This window comes from Equus przewalskii, chromosome 2 (assembly GCF_037783145.1).
Source record: "Equus przewalskii isolate Varuska chromosome 2, EquPr2, whole genome shotgun sequence".
NCBI lineage: Eukaryota > Metazoa > Chordata > Mammalia > Perissodactyla > Equidae > Equus > Equus przewalskii.
The window spans coordinates 43883105-43906840 of NC_091832.1; the positions used below are offsets into that span (position 1 = coordinate 43883105).

Genomic DNA, 23736 nt, shown 5'->3' on the forward strand with positions numbered 1-23736 from the left:
GATACGCTAGAAATGGAAGGTGTAACAACTGCTGTTTGCTCTTTACCGTTTGCAGATCTGTGGCACCTCTCTGTTTGTCTAGCCAGTCATCTTCATTTTAAATTGTGGTACCCTTGTTTGAGGTTGTAGGAATTAAGCAAGCAAGCCCTGGAGACTTCCGTGGAGACTTTGAAGGCACATTTTGTTTGTTTGTTTTTTTCTACGTTATTTCCTGTTTGTGTTTACAAAGCCTGTTTAACTCATCATGCTGAGCTAAGAGAGCTAGGCTGCCTTCGTTCTGGGTTCAGAAAGCAAGGAGGAAACGCGGACTTCATACTCTTAACTTTCGAGTAAAGCGAAGATCACACTCGCGCCATCAATGACACGCTCATGATTTTGTGAGGAGAAATGCTTTGTAAAATCCCGCACACTCAATCAGAGAGCTGTGTTTATTCACTGACCTCCCAGAAACTCTAAGGGTTCTGCTGGGCATTAGGCTTAGAGAAAGAACTCCAAGCTGCCCTCTGAGTGGGAGACCGAAGAATAACTGTATTAGTCAGGGTTCTCCGAGAAACCACTAGTAGGCAAGAGAGACAGAGAGACAGAGATAGACAGGGAGATTGACTGATTAGAAGGAATTGGACTACGTGATTACGGAGGCGGAGAAGTCCCACAGTCTACCGTCTACAAGCTGGAGAGCCAGGAGAGCCAGTGGTCTAATTCAGTCTGAGCCCAAAGGCCTGAGAACCAGCGGAGCCGAATGTTGAAATCCCAGTCCACGGCTGGAGGAAATGAGAGATGTCCCAACTGAAGCACACAGGCAGGAAGCAAAAAGGATTGAATTCCTCCTTCCCTCGCTTTTTGTTCTGTTCAGGCCCTCCACGGACTGAGTGATACCCGCTCACACCGGGGAGGACAATCTAATTTACTGACTGCAGGGATTTAAATGTTAACCTCACTTGGAAACACGGTCACAGACACACCCAGAAATAACGTTAAATCTGGGCATCCTGTGGCCCAGTCAAGTTGACACATAAAATTAACTATCCTCATAATCAAACAGTTACATTATGAGTATCCCAAGAAATGTCACATTAAGTGCTGGGGAGAACAAAGGAGAGCTCACCTCCTTGGGAGGACATTGGGGCAGCTTCACAGGAAAGGGCTGACCAAGATGGGCCTTGAAGGCCGGATGGGCATAACCAGCCCATAGCACTTGTGATTTCTTTCAGATCAGTTGCCTCCCTCTTTATTCATTCATTGACCCCACTAAAATTTTGTTTCAGGCACTGTTCTTGGCCTTGGGGATATGGTGGGAAAGGACAGGGACAAGATCCTGCCCTTGCAGAGTGGAGAAGACAAGACAACCAGAGAGAAAACAAATAATTAGGATGGTGTCCTATGGGATGAGTGCTCCAAGGTCAACAAAGCAGGATAATGGGGTAGAGAATGCCTTGCTGGGGTCATGGGATGGTGGGTGAGTGCTGTTTTAGCTGGAGCCGTGGGGCTATCTGCAGGAAATGCATATCAGGTACAGGGAACAGCCTGTCCAATGGCCCTGAGGATGGAATAAGCTTGGTCTGAGGAACTGATATGACCACTAGATGGAAAAGGAAGGAGCCAGAACTCAACGGGACTTGTTGGCCCTGATGATGAGTTGATTTTATTTGAAATGTAATAGAAGCCCATTTGTAGGATTTTCAGCAGGGGAAATCATATGATCTAAACTTTTTGGGAGCCAGGACTCTGTTTCTCAATGGTTTCCAACCATTTATTGAATTGAGCTGAATGTCATCCACTCTGCCAATATTAGCCATATGACCTTGGTGAAATCCCTTCACCAGTGACTCTCCCACTGGGTCTTCTTTGCACTTAGTAGGCATGAGCCCAGGATTTGCTGGATGAAGACTCTCACTTGCCTCCCTGTAATGGGAAGGCGATGGATTATTGCTGGGGTGCTTTCCAGCTCCAGCATTTGCATGAGTCTGTGACCTCAGACTGCTGAAATGGCCATAGAGGTATCCAAGCTTCTTCTAGTGCTCGGTTCCAACTGGATTATTACAGCCCATTTCTCTCCAGAATGACCCAAACCCCTCCCTCGACTCTCAGCCACAAAGGGAAAATTAACAGTAACATAAAAAGTTAAGAAGGTGAGAGAACATTATCACTCTTGTCAACAATAAAATCTGCTGCTGATCTTCAGTTGTGAAGACAGGCACATCTATTATTTATAGAATACAGATTGTTAAATATTAAATACTTGAGCCCGGGACAGTGTGAGGGTAAAACCAGGAGTGTGAACTTATCAAAATCGTAAAAATGGCAACTCTCTGCAAGGGTGGAGTGCACCTACATTTATTGCTGCTTTTATTGCGCCATAAATTAAGGGGGGAAACCTATGATGTGTCAGTTTCAAGTTCTAAGTGATATGCATTATCTTTGGGATGGCGTCTATTTTACTCTGCTTCACAAATAGCTACTAGCCGACTTGCCTAGAAATATTAACTATTTCACCTGGGAAGGTGGCAAAAGGTAGGGGTTTCTTCCTTATTTACCACGTGAAGGAATGGTAGGCAAGAAAACCTTTTATGAGCTGGCAGTTTTTCTTGTAGTTACTTGCACATCTGATCTAACATTTGTCCAAAGGTTTGTGTTGATGAAGGTAAAAATCATAAAATCTTCTTAAAAGTCACGTCTGATGCCCAATGTCTTAATTTTTGTATGATTTTGATGTCCTTCAATTTACCCTCACCATTATTTCCGGCCTGAAGTTTTCATACAAATTTTAAAACTTGAATCACCACTATTTGCTTCATAATAGGCAGCGAAGTGCCACAAGATCTGTCAGAATCTGGGGGTCCACTCAGCCTGCCCCTAAAGTCCGTAGGTCTGAAAGCTTGATTTCTTGATTTACTGCTCATAATAAAATGGCTTTCCCTTTTCTTAGAAAGAATATTTGCTCATCCAATTTATTTTTCTCTTTTAAAAAGTGTGTTGAATTTATCCAAAAAATTTCCAATGAAGCACTGATTCAAATACAAATTCTGCCCACTAAAGTCAGTCTTACTCAGTCTAATGTTTACGCAGTCATGAGCAGTCTCATGTTTAATAAGTGCTCAGCATGGATTATGCATTAAATTATCTCCCTCAAAAACTTGGTGATAGACTTATCAATATTTGGATTAATTTTAGTGTTAAAGAAGTAAATTCTTAACATTTCCATTCTAGGAGGAAAGGAAACCTATGACTTAATTGTATAACAATTTTAACCTTGATTATCCCTTTTTCTGATTGAACGCTATATAATGATATTAAATTCAAAAATTAATCTAGCCTGCAGGATGGATAATTAGTCAAAACCAGGGAAAAGTCACAAGAAATTAACAATGAAATCAATTCCTTGATTTTGTGTCACACCGCTTTCTCCTGAGCATTTTGAGGCAGATTTTCAGTATGAGCTCATTGCCTTCTTGTAAATTCTGCTGCAATTATATTCTAGGAAGATCTAGACTTTTCCTTTTAGAGACAGGAAAACTGAGGTAAAGCAAAACTTCACGATGACAGGAAGAAAAATTAGAAAAAGAAATAATTCAGAAAGAGACTAACTAGGGAGGAGGGAAGAGCCAGAGCTCAGAGGAGCTGAGTTGACCTGGCCGAGAAGAGAGTGAGGGCCAAGTGGCTAGTAATGGAGCAAGCAGAACTGCTTTCCAAAGCTGCTAGGGATCTAGCAAGCAGCCATCCAGTTTGGAGCAGGAAAGCAGACAGCTCGAGGAGGAAGACGTCTGGTGAAGATAGACAGATACTGAGAGCTTGAAAAAGAATTGAGAATAGGATGAAGGCAAGTCATGCCAAAAAAGAAAAGAAAGACAATTAGACCCTCTAGGAAAAACAACAAAAAGTGTACACAAAATAATGGTCCAAAAATGAAGCAAACAAAATGTATCATGATTTTAAACAATTAATGGAATATAATAATAATAACTTTTTTTATACTTAGAAAAGTGACACAGAGTTCACTCTCGTGCCAGGCATTGAACACTCCTGAGGATGTCATTTTAATGCAAAGCCATTCACTGGTTTTTAACTTTTCAATTCAAACTGCAGACATAGCATCCAACACTCGGTCGCGTTGTCAGGACAGAATGCAAATGTTACCAACCTTGATGTTGTGAAAGTGTAGCTAATAGATATTATAATAAAGGAGGGAGGAAAGGATGGGGTGTAACTGTCTTTATCAGACAAAGTGGAGGATGAAATGAAATTACAGATACTTGGTGTACAAGAAATCAAGAGATAAGCCCAGGATTTAAAGTTAGGAAAGTGGCTAATAGAAGAATTTAAAATAATAATGTAAATATCAAACATTAAGAGAAGAGGGAAAACTCAAGAAGAAATATAAAATATGAAGAGATCTATGACACGAGATTGAATTAGTAATCAAAAAACTTCCCACCAAAAAAAAAAGCCTAGGCCCAGATGGCTTCACTGGTGAATTCTACCAAATGTTTAAAGAAGTTACACCAATCCTTCACAAACTCTTCCAAAAAATAAAGTAGGAGGGAACACTTCCCAACTCATTCTATAAGACCAGTATTCCCTGATACCAAAACCAGACAGACATCACACACAAAAACTCACACGCCAATATCTCTTTTGAATATAGATACAAGAGCTCTTTTGAATACTAGCAAATCAAATCCAGTAACATATAAAAAAGATTATATGACCAAGTGGAATTTATCCCAGGAACGCAATGTTGATTTAACATATGAAAATCAATCAATGTAATACACCATACTAATAGAATAAAGGACAAAAACTACACAATCATCTCAATCGACACAGAAAAAGCACTTGACAAAATCCAACACTCTTTCACATTAATAGCACTCCACAAGCCTGGAATCAAAGGAAATTTCCTCAACCTGATAAAGATCGTCTATAAAAAGCCCACAGTTAACATCATACTTAATGGTAAAAGACTGACTATTTCCCCCCTAAGATCAGGAGTAAGACAAGGATAGCCATTCTCACCAATTCTACTCAATATTGTGCTGGAAGTTCTATCCAGGGCAATTAGGTAAGGCAAAAAAAAAAAAGGCATCTAGATTGGAAAAGAAGTCAAACTATCTCTCTTCACAAATAGCGTGATCTTCTATATAGAAAATCCTAAGGAATCCACGCACACACACACATTAGAACTAATAAACGAGTTCAACAAGGCTGCAGGGGGGATACAAAATCAATATACAAAAATCAGTTGTATGTCTATATACTAGCAATGAACAATTTGAAAATAAAATTGGGAAAACATTTCCATTTACAACAGCATCAAAAACTGAAGACTACAAAATATCATTGAAAGAAATTAAAGAAGACAAAGAAATGGAATCCATGTTAAATGGACTGGAAGATTTAATACTGCTAAGATGGCGACGCCTCAGATTGGTACACACTTTCAACATAATCCCTATCAGAGACCTAAATGTAAGAGCTAAGGCTAGAAAATCCTAGAAGAAAACATGGGAGTAAATCTTTGTGATCTTGGATTAAGCAATGGGTTCTTAGATATAATACCAAAAGCACAGTGACAAAAGAAAAAATAGATTAATTGGACTTTGTCAACATTTAAAACTTTTGTGATTCAAAGGACACCATCAAGAAAATGAAAAGACAACCCACAGAGTGGAAGAAAATATTCGCAAATTACATATACCGTAAGTATCTAGTATCCAAAATATATAGAGAATTCTTACACCTCAACAATAAACAAGCAGTCCAATTTAAAAACACAAATGACTTATATAGACTTGTCTCCAAAGAATATCTGTAAATGACCAATAAGCTCATGAAAGGTGCTCAAAGTCATTAGTTATTAGGCCAACATAAGTCAAAACTACAATCAGAAACCACTTCACATCCCCTAGGCTGACTATAAGAAAAAAGACAGACAAATAACAAGTGTTGATGAAGATGTGGAGAAATTAGTAATTGCCAGAGGTTGGGAGGAGGGAAGAATGAGGGCAGAGTGCTATGGGATACGGGGTTTCTTTTGAGGGGGGCACGAAAATGTTCTGGATTTAGAGAATTGTGCACACTGGATTTGGTTGCACAACTTTGTGAATGTACTAAAAAACCAGTGAATTGGACATTTTAACAGGGTGAACTTTATGGTATGTGAATTCCAGCTCAATAAAGCAGTTACAAAATTAAAAGAGAGAGGAGGGCAAAGAGGAAAGAGTGGGTAGGTGAGCTAAATCCTTATCTTCCTACTTAGGAGTCAAAAGATATTGCCCAAAATTGATAAATGAAACAGTAGAGGTATAATCATAGAGCAGCACAGGAAATTCCAGAAGAATTAAAGCAAGGGCCAGCTAAAGTCCCTTTTGGGAAAGGGCTGGAGTGAGAAGGCTGCTTTTCAACATCATCTCTCTTCTACTTTTATATTTGTTCCTGTGTGTGTGTGTTGCTTTGACATAAAGTTTTTAAAAAATTCTTAAAAATGCAGGCATTTTTTCAAAGCTCCTGGAGATGGAGGCTAGGGAGAGGGAAGCTCTGAAAGGTGCTCATGGGACCCTGAGATGGAGCTTCTGGACCAAGCTTCTTCCAGGAAACTGTCCTCCCGCTGAAATCTTGTCTCGGCTCCACGCCTGCTGCTCCTCGCTGCCTCCTGCTGTGGTCAGATGACCCTGTCTGGCTCCAGCAAGGGTAACAACTGGTACAGATTTTTCTCAACCAGCTGAGAGATCAGAGAGTGACACTGTCAAAAAAGGAGCAGTGAAAAGAATTAACTGTAAAATTAATTAAATGTCATGCACTCAAAACTGCAGGAAGATTGGAACAAGAAAACGGCTACAGCTTCAACAGTCAGCACAACTACATTTTTTTATTACTCAACTTTCACATACCTCCTCAACGTGTCCCCCAGGTGTGCCGAGAAATTGGGAGTTCATGCTGTCATCAGTGGTCTCTATGGCTTTAATTCCAAATCACTCTTCTTCTGAGTTGAATCTGCTGTTTAGCTAACACACAGCTCTGAGAGCTCTCCGTTCGATCCAGTACTCAGAAAATTAAAAATAAACAAAACAGTGTGTAAGGTAATTTTGTCCCAGATCTTTCCCTCCAAGTCATGAACATAATAGATTTGACTTTTTACATCGTGTGCCCCCCTAAGAAGCATAAAGGAAAGGTTACACTGTCAGGCAGCTAGAAAAGAGTTTAATTAATCCCAAAGTGTGTGCTTCATTTGGAAAGTGCATCACAAAAGAATCCTGTGTTTACTGAACTAGATCCTTAGGGCCATTATCCCTCCACCAATGGCGAGATTTTTCTGAGGGAGCCTCGTCCCTTGTGGTCTGGAAGGTACTGCCATTAAAAATAAGATCCACGCGGGGAACCAGAATTGAAGATGCTGAGGATGCAGGCACTTTCCCCTTGGCAGAGGTAATTGGCGTCCTGGCATTTATGGAAAGATGTCTGTAGACTTCCCTCTCCCGGGCTGATGGTGCCATCCAGCTTTCCCCAGACCGTCCCCACAAAGGAGCGAGGGTGGTCGGTATTCCACACCCTCCTAGTCGGCTAGCCCTTTTGTGAAAGCAGATGTTGCGCTGCCTTAGCAGATGTGCTAGGACTAATCAGAAACCACTTGCCTAAAACAAAAAATGTAGTTGTGCTTTAATTCAGCATTACTTTGATCAATTAGATGAGTGATTTTTTTTAAAAGGTGAGGACGCTGCAACATGGATGAAGCTTGAAGACATGATGCTAAGCGAAATGCTCCAGTTACAAAAGGACAAATCCTGTGTGATTCCACTCCTGTGAGGTACTTAGAGGAGTCAGATTCAGAGACAGAAAGCAGAACGGAGGTGCCAGCGGCTGGGGGTAGAGAGTGGAATGGGGAGTTAGTGGTTAATGGGGCAGAATTTCATTTGGGGAAGATGAAAAAGTTCTGGAGATGGATGGTGGTGATGGCGCACAACAATGTGAATGTACTTAATGCCATCAAACTGTGCACTTAAAAATGGTTAAAATGGTAAATTTTGTGTGTATATACTTTACTAAAATTTTTAAAAATTAATTTTTAAAAAGACTGAGGGCTTATTTTATTAAAAAGTAACATGAAGTTGTGCCTTGTTGTAGGTGTTAGCATTATGCTGATTTCAGAGACGGCTTAGAAGCCCAGGGCAGGGGTCCCTCAGTGGGCATCTGAGGGCAAACCCAGCCTCTTCTGGAGACTGGGAGGGGGGAAGCTTGCCCTGCTCATAAGTAATGACTGCGGTTTTCTGGCAAACATTAAGGAGGAAGGAACTAAAAATACTTATTGGCCACTCTGCCAAAACTCCGCAGCGCTCAGAACGTACCAGGCCAACATGTTGAAGCACTTTCAGAGTGAGAAGGATCAGACTAAACATCAAGGTCAGAGTCGTCTCACGCCTTCCTCTTGCCTCTCCCTGATGCTGGCGCATGGGAGGAGGGACCAGGCGCCCAGCACTGCCCCAGACAGCCATCCAGCCACTGCCAGGGAGAGAGCTGCAGCAGGAGGAACTGCTGGGGTCCCCAGGCCTGTGGGCCACAGAGTCACCGCCCCCACCCAGCTGCAGGGCTCACCAAGCCCTGCCAGGCGGTGCCTTTTCCGCTGCCAACTCTCGGAAGCTAAGACAGAAAGAGCAACATAGACATTTCCCTGACGCTTCCTCCCAAGTTGCTGGAGGCAAAGCCCCAGACACTTGCGGAGAGGGCAGGAGAGAAAGAGAAACAGGTGTGGTGAGAAGCAGCCCAGATGGAGGATGGTCCTCCAGACCCGTGCTTCTCAAACTCTTCATGTGCACGTGAATCGCCGGAATCGCCGGACAGCTGGCTAAAATGCAGGTGCTTATTTAGCCAGTCTGGGTGGGGCCAGAGATTCTGCGTTTCTCACAAGTGCCCAGGTGTGTCATTGCTCCTGGCCCGTGGAACAGCAGCAAAACAAAAACCCACCAGGCACAGAGAGCAAACAGGGATGGGGGTTGGAGGTGAGGCTAGTGGCACCAGGCTACTCAGGTGTAGCCAGGCGTGGAGGGTGGAGAACATTTTTGGAGCCGATGGACCGTGATTTTGTATCTGCCACATGGGAGAATTTTACTCATTGTAAGCACAACCCAGAACCCCCTGTGGGTTTGAGGCGGGGTGCAGGCATCCGCTAACCACTAGGGGGAAGTGTGTCGACGCAGAAAGGGTACATGCTGACCCAAATGGTAAACCAGGGAGTCTGATTCACTAGGGTTCAAGTTCCAGATGTTCCACATCAGCCATGTGACCTTGGTCAAGTCCTTCTGAGCCTCAGTTTCCTTATTTGTAAAGTGGGACTAATAATGGTACCTTTCTATGGGGAACAGAATAACGGCCCCCAAATCAGTACATATCCCCAGAACCTGGGACTACACGACGTTATGTGGCAAAAGGGTCCTAGCAGATGAGATTAAATTAAAGATCTTGAGTTAGAGAGATTATCCTGGATTATCCAGGTGACCCAATGTAATCACAAGAGTCTTTATAAGAGGGAGACAGGAGGATCAGAGTCAGAAAAGGGGGAGTGATGACAAAAGCAGAGGGAGAGAGGGAGATTTGAAGACGCTATGTTCCTGGCTTGGAAGACAGAGGAAGGGGCCACAAGCCAAAGAATGGAGGGTAGTTTCTAGGAGCTGGAAAAAGCAAGGAAATAGATGTCCCCCAAAGCCTCTGGAAGGAACATAAGTGTGCCCACACCTTAATTTTAACCCCATATGACCTGTTTCCTCCAGAACTGTAAGATTATAAATTTGTGTTGTTTTAGGCCACTAACTCTATGGTAGTTTGTTACAGCAGTCATCAGAAAGACATACACTTTCCCACAGCATGGTAGTAAAGATGAATGAAACACTGAGTGTGGCTCCCAGCACAGAGTCCGGCATCCTGTAAGCTGCACAGTTAGCAGGGCACACAGCAGGGACATGCACGCTTTGTTGCTGTTGTTGGCATAGTTGCAGCCCTATCAGGTGGCAACCCCCACCCTCACCCTGTGCCAGGAACACTGAACGTTTCTGGGACCGACCCCCATCACCAGATGATGACCACGGACTTCCTGCTTCCAAGGACTTCTGATGACTCTGAGGTCAGACAAGCTTGGGGGAGGGGTACCCCAAAGTGAAGATTTAGAATCTCTGAAGAAGCACCTAGAGGACATCACTCCTGAGGATTCCCGCCGGACCATGCATTTTCCTGTCTCTGAGAATTAAAGTCCACTTTTTAAAAATCTCTATACCTCCACAATAACTTGACAGAGAAATGCCGTTTTGGAGGCTAGTGGGAAAGAGTGTCAAATGGATGATCTGCAGCCGGGCTTCAGCTTGATGCAAAATGGAACAGACGTGGAACCCAGCCTCCCAGGAAGGACTTGCTGATAGAGACGGCGGCTGCAGAGTCCTAACTCTGACTGAGATCTCGCTCAGCTCCAAGATTACCAAACCTGGACCCGAGCCAGGGCATAATGTATTCTAACTATAGAGTAAGTTATTCAAATTATGATCATTTCAGGAACCATTTTTTATGAGAAAATAAATTTTAAATAATAGCATTTTAAACTTTTTATGGTTACATTTGTCATGTGACCTGGGACAAGGTATATTTTTGCACTAAAATGGGACATGTTAATTATCTCCTAAGTAACACTCACTCAGTAACAACGTTAGCAGGATGAAAGGACAGCCTGAACCAGACAGCTATTCCTTCCACCTGAGACACGTGAACACACACACACACACACACACACACACACACACACACACACACGAAGGATAAAGGTAGGACAATTCGGCCCATGGGTCAATGAAAGGTCTCTAGAGGGCAGAGCAAGATTGCAAACAGAGCAGTAGATTTAATTCAGGCCCAGCAAACATAGTAGTTTGTGTGTGTGCGCATGTGTGTGTGCATGTGCATCTGTGCTTTGCACGTTTGCTTAGCAATTGAACAATCAAATAGTTTTTAACTTTGGCCATATGCTTCCCTAAACTGAAAATGGAAAGAACCTTCTATCAGCAATGATTCTCCACCTCGCTCTCCAGAATCCCATGGGAGCCCAGAGGGTCTGAGCTGACCTAGGTCTATGCAGATTATGGGGGGTCAGGTGGCAGACAGTTGGATTATGGAGGTTTCCTGGCAAGAAGACCATGACACTAGACATAGGAGGTCTACACAGACTCTCTTGTCCCTAGGGGGAGGGACGAGAGGCTTATAAATAATAATAATGCTTTGCATAGCGCTTTACAGTTTGCAACTCCTTTTCCATACACTATGTCACCTGCCTGGGACTAGCTGTATAATTTGTGGGGCTGGTATAAGATGAAAATGTAGGCCCCCATTTAAAAATTTTTAGGAGTTTCAAGACAGCAACAGCAGAGCATTAAGCCAAGCCCGGGCCCTGTGTCATTGCCTCTGTCACCAGCCTGTGAGACTGGCCCTGCTCCTGCTCGACGTGCAGAACTGACCATTGAAGCACATGCACCAATCACTGCCCCCATGCCCGAAGACTGCCCCCACCCCCTCCACCTCCTACCTTTCCACCTCTCCTCAGGGCTTTCAGCAGCAAATTACAAACACCCAATGCAAACTGGCTTAAACAATAAAGCAAGGTATTGGATCACGTGACTGGAGGTCAAGAGAAAGGATTGGCTTCCCGACCTCCCTAATCCACTGGCTCTGGCTCAGTTTCCATGCCATGCTCTGGGTTCTGCCTTCCTGGGCAGTGACATCATCCTCAGGATGGAAGCAAGAATGGCTGCAGCAGCTCTGGGCCCCACCAACCGTGTATAACAACGTCCCAAGGAAGAGAGACCACCTTCCTCCACGGCTCTCCCCTAAGAACAAGGACATTTCCTCCCCCGCAGCCCTCCACATATCTCCCCTTGTGAAACACTGAACAGATTTATAAACCCACCCTGGGACCAATCCCTGCACAGAGGAATGCCTTGCACTGACCCAACCTTGGATTCTTTGACCAAAAATTAGCAAGGGTAGGGGAAGTGGAATTACCTTGACTGGCCTCAGGAACCCCTTTGCCACTCAGCTGAGGTCCAGCCCTCCCAATCACATTGCTGCTACACTATGGAGGTTGTTGCAGAGACAACTCTGAATGACTGCTCCAATGCCCTGTCCACTCCCTTGGTGAAAGTGGCCATGGGTAGCCATGTTTTCTAGCATGTGACATTGACCTCTAGCTGTATTTGATTGGGCCACTGTACCCCGACCTGGGGACTGTCAATCCATTGACTACACATTGCCCTGTGTAGAAAGATGAGTTGAACTGGATTGTTGCTCTGGGAATTTGAGGGAAGAAACTACAGGACTGAGAGAAGGGGACAGTTAATGTTCACAGTTGAAGTTTAAACATGACAACACAGAAGAGAGAAGATACAGTGGGCTTTGTGCAACGGAAGTGGTAAGGGGGAAGGAACCGTGGACAGGCAGAAGCTTTAGAGCAGAGAAAAGATGTTGACTAAAAGGTGAGAAGTGGGAGGGCAGGGAATAGAGAGGCCCTGAGTAGCCTGCGGACTCGAGTTAATACCAGAACACCAGAGTGAAGCCCACCCACTCCTGCTCCGGAGGTCCCCAGGGCAGCCCTGGATCCAGAACAGCCCCCTTGATGCTGTAACTCCTAGTCTGCACACCCACCTTTTCCTGGGTTCCTTGCTTGGGCATAGCCTTCTCCTCCCCCACCCCCAGCCTTTGAGCGTTTTTTTCCTTACAACCAGAAAAGCCCTGTCTCAAACAAGGGATCTTAGATTTAATTGCACTTTTCAGCTGAGTAGGAGCAGAGAAATAGAAGAAAACAGCCTTTCATTCATTCAACACATACTGGGAACTCTGTGCCCCAAGCCCCTCCGCCAGGCTTTGGGGATGCGACAATGAACTGCAGTCCCTGTCAAGGACCTCACAGTAGGGTTGGGGGAAGGGAGAAGAAGACAGGTAAACAAGTAATTATGCTGCGATGTGATGAGCATGATAGGGAGAGGAAGGAAATGATTGAAAGGGTCCCCAAACTCAGCCAGCTCAGAGGGAAGTGTCTCCAAAGCTTAAACCACATTCAAAATTGATGCTGTGAGTGAAGATGAGATGCAAATGTTTGATAATAAACAAGCATATGGCAAATTTGTTTCAGTTCCCCTCCCTACTGTTTCCCCTGGATCTGTAATCCTTCCACTTCCATGAAAAAGAATTAAAAACAAACAAACAAACAAGGTTTATCCTGAGAGCTTTGCACAGATTAGTTCTTACAGTGGTGAAGCCCACAAAAGTACAGCTCTAGTTACTGAGAACTGTGATCACTAAAGCGATATCCATGGTAACTGATCAGAAACATAGGAAATCTATCACACAGGAATCTCTGATGAAACAGAGTAATCAGAGTAGATGATACTGACTTATGAATCTAGTTATGGAATTTTATGAGAAAAAGAATTATACCTTCAGAGAGAACGAGGGGCTTCTCATCTCAACATAACATCCATCTGTGTCAGAATAAATAACCTCACCTTGATTCCAAGGAAACTGACCTTTTTCTCTGAAAATATCCAGGGATCTGAGACTCAAAAGCTGTGAGTGTGTTGGCAGTTTGGAAGGGTCAGAGAATGAGGAAAAAGGTGTGTATTTCTATGGGGAAGATTTAGCCACACTTTCCTGATCCACTTATCCCATGAGCATTCTATAAATCCACTGTAGATTCACAGATTAATATTTGATATTAAAAGGCTCGTTTAAGAAAGCACTAAGTCCTATGGGTGAGAAATCTTCTGGCCAGGCCTCTGAAGCAAGAAGGTCCAAGGAAATCTGCTCCAAACTTTGGAGACGGACCTTAGCTTAATTCTCAGAGGGATGTAATTACAGACTTTCTCCTCCTTGCCTCATTGGGACTTCGCTAACACACAAGATATGCTATTAACTTCTGAAAGAAATAGCACTACATAAATTATAAAGACTGAAATTTAATTTTTTTATTGCAATAGAGGAAAACAAGCCTGAGAAGATGGCCCTAAGGTCAGCTGAAGGGAACAGGAATTGATTTCTTCGTGAAATCATTGTTCAACAAACCCCCTGGACAGATGTGACCTGGCAAATGTCCACATCTGTATCAGAGAATCCAAACTGCCATCCTTTCATACTTAGAAAATAGATTAATAACATGGCAAGCCGTGATTGCATTAACAGTGTAACAGCTGCCTGTCTGAGGAATTGGAATGGGCAGTAGTATATGGAAGTTACATTTTCGGAGTCAATGAGTTTTGATAATTGAGTTTATCCCTTGCAATGAGTACAGTTCTAGGAAATCTAGATAAAAGCGTTATGGGCTTTGTTTGCTTAAGTGTTTCCTGAGCAAGGACCATTAGCTTCGTATGACTTTTTTGGACATTTTTTTGTCATTACTTCCTGGATAGGATTTTCAGTGGTGCTCTCCAGCATCATTTCCATTCCACAGAAGCCTTTTTTTAAATAATATATGGAAAAACAAACAAACCACACAGAAAAAAGTGGCAGCTCTGCTTGGTGGATGGCTGAGAGGGGTTGACCCTTTTCCCTTGTCATCATTCACCATTACACACAGGATCCCGAGGGAGGGTCCCGGGGAGCATATTTGAAAACTACTACATGATCCACAACAAACCTCCATGTCTCTTTCCTAGTTCATAGAACATCACTGGAGCTTCGGGGAAGAGTTGGACTTGGGTCAGCCTTGGTTTGGGTCTGTATGGGAGGAGGTGGGACTTTCCAGGAGGAGAATGCAGTAAAGGCAATGGGGCAGGGATGGGAGGGCATCTGGGATGGGAGGAGCCTGGAGTCAACCAGATAGGGTGGACCGGGGGTTCCATTACGGAAGAAAGAAGAAAGATTGGGAACGTGGGATGGGACAAGGACATAGAAGGTCTTGAACATAAAACTAAGAAATTTGGCCTTTGTCTTGTGTCGCTGGGCTCTGTGACTAGTTAATTGAATCGTAGTTTGCTAGGGCTGCCAAAACGAAGTGCTACAGACTGCGTGGCTTGCACAACAGAAATTTATTTCCCCACAGTTCTGGAAGCTACAAGTCCAAGATCAAGGGGTTGGCAGGTTGACTTCTTCTGAGGCCCCTGTCCTGGCCTTGCAGACGGCCATCTTCTCCTTGTGTTTTCACATGGTCTTCTCTCTGCGTGTCTGTGTCCTTATCTCCCCTTCTAATAAGGACACCAGTCATTTCGGATTAGGGCCCACCCCAATGACCTCATTTTAACTTAATTACCTCTTTAAAGACCCTATCTCAAATACAGTCACATTCTTAGGTGTTAGGGGTTAGAACTTCAACATACGAAGTTGAGGGGACACATTTCAGCCCATAACATTGAGATTTGTTATGTTATATATATATATATGTATGTATTTACATATACATATACACATTCAGGCTTTTAAAAAAAAATCATCTGGGGGCTGGCCCTGTGGCCGAGTGGTTAAGTTCGTGCGCTCCGCTGCAGGCGGCCCAGTGTTTTGGCGGTTCGAATCCTGGGCGCGGACATGGCAATGCTCATCAAACCACGCTGAGGCAGCGTCCCACATGCCACAACTAGAAGGGCCCACAACGAAGAATATACAACTATGTACCGGGGGGCTTTGGGGAGAAAAAGGAAAAAAATAAAATCTTTTAAAAAAAAATCATCTGGTAATAGTACAAAATAAATTGGTTGGCTCCAGGCATAGTGCAGAAGTGGAGAGAGTAAGAATAGGGTGAAGCATGAAGACATGGGGCCGCTGCAGTGCTGTAAAATAACACACATGCAATAAGCAAAGAGAATAAAAAGTGGTTGTAATTAAACGCTGGCTGGGATGGTGCAATCCATAAGTACCACAGGAGTTCAGGGAAAAAAGAGAAAATTGTGTAGAGGGCAGAGAGCGAGGCAGGGGGCTTGTGGAGGGGTTGTACCTCGAAGGGTGGGTAGGTTTGGGACAGAGGAATAGAGGGAGGGTCTGCATTCATAACGGGGTGATGGCGGGGGCCGGCCCGGTGGCGCAGTGGTTAAGTTCGCACGTTTGGCTTCTCGGCGGCCCGTGGTTCACTGGTTCGGATCCCGGGTGCGGACATGGCACCTCTTAGCAAAAAGCCATGCTGTGGTAGGCGTCCCACATGTAAAGTAGAGGAAGATGGGCATGGATGTTAGCTCAGGGCCAATCTTCCTCAGCAAGAAGAGGAGGATTGGCAGTAGTTAGCTCAGAGCTGACCTTCCTCAAAAAATAAAATAAAATAAAAATAAAGGGGTGAAGGCAGAACCACAAGGACAGGCTTTGCAGCTGGAGTTGCAGTTTGCAGACCTCCACATGTAAGGTCTGGACAAGACTGCCTTGCTGGGGTCTTCTCAGCCAAACTCATTAGCTTAGGAAGCCGCTGCTCAGAGTGTGATATTTAAATGTAGAGACTTTGCCCTTGTATCTTAATTGATCCTGAAGAAATGCTCAGGGGTAACGCTGAGAACCCCAATCCTCAAGAAGAGAACTTCCCTCCTTCAGTGATTTGATTTTTGTGCATTTTTATCTTGTTGGAATATACCAGGCAACCTCGCAAGGCCTCCAAAGCCCTCCCGGACATTCTCCAACATGAGTCCCCCCACCCCGCCGGAGGCTAAGGTAGGGTGCTCTCCCACGTGAACACGTCACAGGGAGCCTGACCTCCACCATGCTGTGTGTGTTTCAAGGGGACTGATCTTAAAAAAAGAAGTTTTAGACAAGCTTAAATAACAATCAGACTCCAGAGAACAATGAGAGAAGCCAAATATAAAAATACTAGCATATGCCAAAAAAAAAGAAAAGAGAAGAAAAATCAATTCACTTCCACAGATTACAACTGGAAATTCCCAGAGGGACAGGTAGATTTTGGAAGAGAAAAAGAGATTATATTTTATGGGAAGAGATACAATAACCATTCTCTTCCCATAAAGCAAGTGATGGAAGATTGTCTCTGCTCCATAGATACACACTGCACATTTTCGGGATAATACTAACAGGAAATCAATAGGATCTTTTATACGTGAAAAGACATTATCTCTCTGGAATCCCAGCACGGCTCACCGGGCTACAGGAGATCTTCACGAAAACTTGCCACTCACCATTAATCTTGGTCCTGGGACAGTAAGTAGCCTTTAAATCCAGATCTTTGTTTATTTTTAAATTATCCTCATTATTTACTTTTTTAGAAATAATCACATTCAAGGTTTCACCCTTCACTAGAGGCGAAGAGCCCTCACATAATGCTCATGACAAGTGTCTCCACGGTAGGCCAGATGCTCTCCAGAAAGCCCCTCCCGCCCACATGCTCGCCGGGTGGACAGCCGTATCATTAGCCACCAGAAGCTCTATCAGGGTGTACCTTGGCAGCTCTGACGAGCGCAGCAGGATTTATGGGATCTCTTGGTTTTTGCCTCCATTGATCTGAAATAGAACCAAAGTTAATATTAGCAAAAAACACTTTGTGCTGGGGTAATTTTCCCATGAAAGGTTTTGGCGACTGGTGGCTTTGAACATCTATTATACAAATGCTCTTGGCCGACCCCGGGTCATGAGTTTCATAAAACCCAAAAGACTGAATACCTTTGTCTCACCTCCCAGATGAGGATCTAACCACCAATCTGGTCAAACCTCATTTTTCCAAGAAACTAATTTAATTGTCACAGGTGTAGACCCCATTAGTATCAAGCTCGGATTTAGCACCGGCTCTGCCCTTGTGTTAGTGTCCTAGGGCTGCCCGAACAAAATACCAAAAACTGGATGGTTTAAAACAATGGAAATTTATTCTGTCAGAGTCTGGAGGCAAGATCTCCAAAATCCAGGTGTTGGCAGGGCCATGCTCTCCCTGAGGGCTCCAGGGGAGGATGCTTCCTTGCCTCTTCCAGCTCCACGTGACTCCCAACAATCCTTGGCGTCCCTTGGCTTGTAGCCGCATCACTCCAGCCATGTGGCCATCTTCTCCCTCTGTCTTCACAGGGTCTTCTCCCTATGTGTGTCTGTGTCCAGATTTCCCTTGTTCTAAATACACCAGTCACACTGGATTAGGGCCACCCTGATGACCTCATTTTAACTTGATTACATCTTTGAAGACCCTACTTTCAAATAAGGGCACACTGCGAGGTATTGGGGGTTAGGACTTTGCATCTTTTCTGGAGGACACAATTCAACCCATAACAGCCCTCAAGGAACTCACCTCTTGTTAACGCAGACTAGATAACTCTGAACACGACTAGGTTAAATCCAGGTTTCTCAACCTTGGCACAATTGACATTTTGTCCAGATAATTCTTTGTTGTGGGGAGTCGTCCTGTGCATTGTAGGATGTTTAGCAAGATCTCTGGCCTCTGCCAACCACAGATGCCGGTACACTCCTCCTCCCTCTTGTGACAACCAAAAATGTCTCCAGATATTGCCAAATGTCCCCAACTAGGGGCAATATTGCCCCTAGTTGAGAACTACTGGTTTGAGTCAAATGTAAGCCAAGCTTAAACACATATAAAGAGGTTAGATTGGTTATATATCAATCAAAAATTTGCTAAAAGAGATGGATGCTGAGCAATTCCCTAATGTCTGCATTCCTTCATTAATTTAACAAATATTTATTGAGCACCAACTATATGTTGGGTCTGATCTGGGCACTGTGGGAAAACCAGGAAACAAAAGAGATTTTAAAACCTCTGCCTTAAACATCAGACCTTTTACTGGGGAAGACTGAAAATAAACAAGGTAAATAAAATATATAGTATGTTAGTGATCCATGTGAATGAGAAAAGACTAAAGCAAGCAAGAGGACAGGAAGTGGTAGAGGACACTGCAATTTTCCAGAGTGGCCTGGGAAGGACTCACTGAGGTATAGGTGCATACCTAAGATGTGGGACAGGGGGTGAACCATGCAGATTTGGGGGGAAGAGCACTGCAGGCAGAGGAAACAGCAAGGGCAAAGGCCCTGAGGCAGGGACATCCCTGGGGTGTCTGAGGAACAGGAGGAGGCCTGTGCAGTTGGAGCAGAGCAGACAACAGGGAGACAGGTGGGTGATAAAGTCAGCAAGATGATGGCAGGGTACAGATGAGGCAGGGCATTCAGGTCCTTATAAAGACAGGCTGTCGCTGGGAATGATATGAGAAGCCAATGGAGATGTGTGCAGCGGGATGCTCCGTGGACCAGCGTTATGGGTGGTGTGAGATGTGGTGAGATTCTGAATGCATGTATTTGAAGGCAGAGGCAGTAAGATTTACCAATGTACCGAACATGTGCTATGAGAGAAAGAGGAGGTCTTTGGCTTTAGCAAATGGAGAGCTAGAGTTAGTGTGAAATGAGATGCGAAGTCTGCAGAAGGAGCAGGTTTTGAGGGAATATCAGAGGTGTTTTTTTCATTGCGGTAAAACACACATAACAAAATTTACCGTTTTAACCATTTTAAAGTGTACAGTTCTGTGGCATTTAATACATTTACACTGTTGTACAAGCATCACTGCCATCTATGTCCAGACCTTTTACGTCTTCTCCAACTGATACTCTGTATCATTAAATACTGCCCATCCCCAGCCCCTAGAAATCTACTTTGTCTCTATGAATTTGACCACTCTAGGAACCTCATACAAGAGGAGTCATACAGCTTTTGTCTTTCTGTGACTGGCTTATTTCACTTAGCATGATGTCCTAAGTTCATCCAAGTTGTAGCATGCCAAAATTACCTTTCTTTTCAAGGCTGAATAATATTCCATTATATGAATATACTACATTTTGTTTATTCATTCATCCATGTATGGACACTTGGGTTGCTTCCATCTTCTGGCTTTTGCAAATAAAGCTGCTATGAACGTGTGTGTGCAAATAACCGTGTGAGTCCCTGTTTTCAGGTCTTTTGGACACATACCTAGGAGTAGAATTACTGGATCCTATGGTAATTCTGTTTAAGTTTTTGAAGAACTGCCTTACCATTTTCCACAGTAGCTGTATCATTTTGCATTTCCATCAGCAATATACTAGGGTTCCAACTTCTCCACATCCTTGCCAAAACTTGTTATTTTCTGCTTGTTTATTTAAGAACAGCCATCCTAGTAGGTTTGAAGTGGTATCTTATTGTGATCAGAAGGTTAGTTTTGAACATGTTAAGTTTGAAATGCCCACTAGACAGTCAAGGAAAGCTAGCAGATAGGTAATTGGATATACAGGTCTGAATTTTAGGGGAGAGGTTAGGGAGACTAGACAAATTTGGGAGTCAGAGCCTCCTAAAAATGGTATTTAAAGCCATGAGACTGGCTGAAACCATCTAGGTCTGCACTGTCCAACACGCTAGCCACATTCAAGTACTCAACAGCCACATTTGACCAGTAGCTATTGTATTGGAGAGCACAGATACAGAACATTTCCATCACGGCAGAAAATTCCACTGGACTGCACTGGTCTAGGGAGTATGTAAGATATAAGAAAGAAGAGATCCAACCGCTGAGTCCCGGGCACTTCCACAATGAGATCTATAGTGGAGCTGTGTAAACCTGGGATGGCCAGATGCCCCTCTTTTCCGGGGATAATCCAGATTATGCCTATGGTCCTTTGCCTATTGTGCCTATGACTCCTTTCACTCTGAAAAGTGCTCCAGTTTGGGTGGCAATATGGTCACCCCACCTACACCCCACCTACTCTGAAGTAAGAATTACCAGGTGGCATCTCCTGTAAAGTGAGGGCGCAGAGCTTCAGCGACTCAGAATCCCCACCTGGGCCCGTCCACCATGTGCACATCTCAGTCGCTGGGAGCCAGCTAGAGGATTGGTTCCAGCGTGCTTCTCCCTCTGACTAAACCATCATGAAGAAGTCTGTGCACATCACATGAGCCTGTGCCTTTGATACTGGTAGGAAGCAGGTGCAAATTCCAGGCCCTGTCATCGGGGTCACGAGGGCAGGCATGTAGCCTCAGGTCTGCCTTCCTCTTCCCTTCACTGGTTCTTGTGCACTAAACAAAGGATGAGTTTAGACTGGTAAAGTCTTTGGCTGTGATATCTCCTGCTAGAGTTTCTGTCTCATTTACAGCCTACCCTGTGGGGACCATCTGCTTATTTACAGCAAATCTCACCTCACCTGTTGACATTTACACACACATGCCAAAACTAAGAGACAGTCTGAAGAGCAAGGGACATACAGATCTGGGGTGTTGCCATGTCGCTCCAGGCTCCTTACCAGGTGGGCTGGAATGTGGGAGAAATTCAGGAAGTTATGGATATACATTCCAAAATTCCCTGTGACATCTTCAGAATGAATGAAGCTCCCAGGCAAAAACAATAGCCCTTGTTTAATTCTGAAGTTCACATGCACGTTGGCACTGTTCTATCTCAACCTTTCATTTCCATGGAAACCATTTATGATGCCACAAAAAGAAGATTCTGACCAGAGTGAGAAAGGAGTAGTAGCAATAAAACTGGCTTTCAAATGAGCTTCTGGTGGAGGAAAAGATGGAAAAACCAAGGAGCTGTCCCCAGAGCTATTGCTAGGAAGAGTGATGCTCTTAAGATATCCAGGATGCGCACGGGTACCCCAAGCAGAGCCCGCTGACCCTGGGTTGATCCTGATGATCTGGCTGGCTGGTGGCCCATCCAAAAACTGCTTCACCTTTTTGTTTCGTTTTCTTTTCTTAAGAAAAAAGTGTGTTCTTCAGTCAATGGTAAAGGGCTCTCTGCTATAACTCAAGCACAGAGAGGGACAGGATGCAGGGAGCAGAAGTCACCCACAGTATTTGTTTCCTGGGCTCGCCATAACAAATGACCACAAACTGAGTGGCTTAAAAAAACAGAAATTGAGGGGCCGGCCCAGTGGCCGAGTGGTTAAGTTCGCGCGCTCCGCTGCAGGCGGCCCAGTGTTTCGTTGGTTCGAATCCTGGGTGCGGACATGGCACTGTTCATCAAACCACGCTGAGGCAGCGTCCCACATGCCACAACTAGAAGGACCCACAACGAAGAATATACAACTATGTACTGGGGGGCATTGGGGAGAAAAAGGAAAAAATAACATCTTAAAAAAAAAAAATTTATGAAAAAAAAAAAACAAAAAAAAAAACAGAAATTGAGGGGCCAGCCCAGTGGCACAGCGGTTAAGTTTGCGTGTTCTGCTTCGGCGGCCCTGGGTTCACAGGTTCGAATCCTGGGTGCAGACATGGCACCGCTTGGCAAGCCACACTGTGGTAAGCGTCCCATATATAAAAAAGTAGAGGAGGATGGGCACAGATGTTAGCACAAGGCCAGTCTTCCTCAGCAAAAAGACAAGGATTGGTAGCAGATGTTAGCTCAGGGCTAATCTTCCTTAAAAAAAAAAAAAAAAAAAAACACGAGAAATTCATTGTCTCACAGTTCTGGAGGCGAGAAGTCTGAAATTGGGGTGTCAGCAGGGCCACACTTCCTCTGAGGGCTCTAGGGGAGAATGCTTCCTTGCCTCTGCCAGTTTCTGGTGGTTCCTGGAGTTCCTCAGCTTGTAGCAATATTACTCCAATCTCTTCCTCCATCTTCACTCAGACTCCTTTCCCTGTGCATCTGTGTCCCAAATCTCTCTCTGCCTTTTTCTTATAAGGACACCGTCATTGGATTTAGGGCCCACCCTGAATCCAGGATGATCTCATCATGAGATCTTAATTACATCTGCAAAGCCTGTTTTCCCAAATAAAGTCACATTCACAGGTACCAAGGATAAGGACTTGGACATGTCTTTTTTGAGGGCTACTATTCCACCCACTGTACCCACTCAACAGGAGACTTCGCCCTAGTAGCTGCAAAAGTTCACATTCTGAGGCCAAATGGGTCAGTCTGTGGGTTTTAAGGCTTTGGCCAATTTCAAAGGAATGGCATGACCAGTTCCTATCACTCTGAGACCTGGGTAAGGCAGGGACTCTGAGGCGTTGCTATGGTGATTCCAAACCTTGAAACTTTTGTCCCTTTGTATTGTTTGCAAGGAACTAATTGCTCTAACACCACATGAAACACACGAATCCAATAGGTGGGCTGTTTCTGGAGGAAATTTATTGCTCAGAGTGGGAACTTTCGTCTTCCTTTATCAAACAAACATAATCTGTGACATCTTGGGATTTTTCCCGAATGACCATTGTCCTAGGCTTAGCAACAGCCTTCAACTTTAAACATAATCAGACGCATTTGGAAGTGAGGAGTACAGAAGAGTAAGAAAGGGAAAGAAATGCTTCTAATACTTACCACTCTCCACCACTCCAACTCAGTAGAGATTCTGAAAATGCTTGACCCTATAGAAATGCTGGCGGTGACACGGACAGGAAAGGAACAGCCTCTATATGAACAGCTTATCATGATGAATGTGGCTCTGCCAGACACATAACTAATTATGAGGAGCTCACAGAAGGGCCAGGCAGCGGGCGAGAGCCTGTTTCTCCAGGAAACTTGACAAACTTGGAGAAGTTTTTTGTTAATCTATCTCAGGATTTCCACACAGGTAAGCATGTAAAAGAGAAGATTTGGGTAAATTGATCAGCCTGGACAGAACTTTGGCTAAAGATTCTCTGGGTAATTTCCTTCTTCATGAAATAAGGACTGGTTTGACCGTCCTTTTTTAATACATCCATCACCTTCTGGATTCAGTGTCCTGCCTTGGTAGCATGCCGAGGTCTGAACACATGGTCCCACATTGCAGTCAAGGCACCGAGCCCCTGTAAACCTATCAAAAAGGAGGATGCAGAGGAAAACCTTCTCCTCCTTAACGGTATTTCAC

At 44.2% G+C, this 23736-nt stretch overlaps 1 long non-coding RNA gene across 1 annotated transcript; it reads right to left on the reverse strand.

Moving 5' to 3' along the window:
• Window positions 1-3930: 3930 nt before the first annotated feature.
• LOC139080925 (uncharacterized) lies at window positions 3931-21330 on the reverse strand. The gene is made up of 4 exons (XR_011535792.1): window positions 21193-21330; window positions 17378-17439; window positions 6888-7040; window positions 3931-6739 (listed from the first exon to the last, which is right to left on the reverse strand). It is a non-coding gene; the product is annotated as an uncharacterized lncRNA (long non-coding RNA).
• Window positions 21331-23736: the final 2406 nt, after the last annotated feature.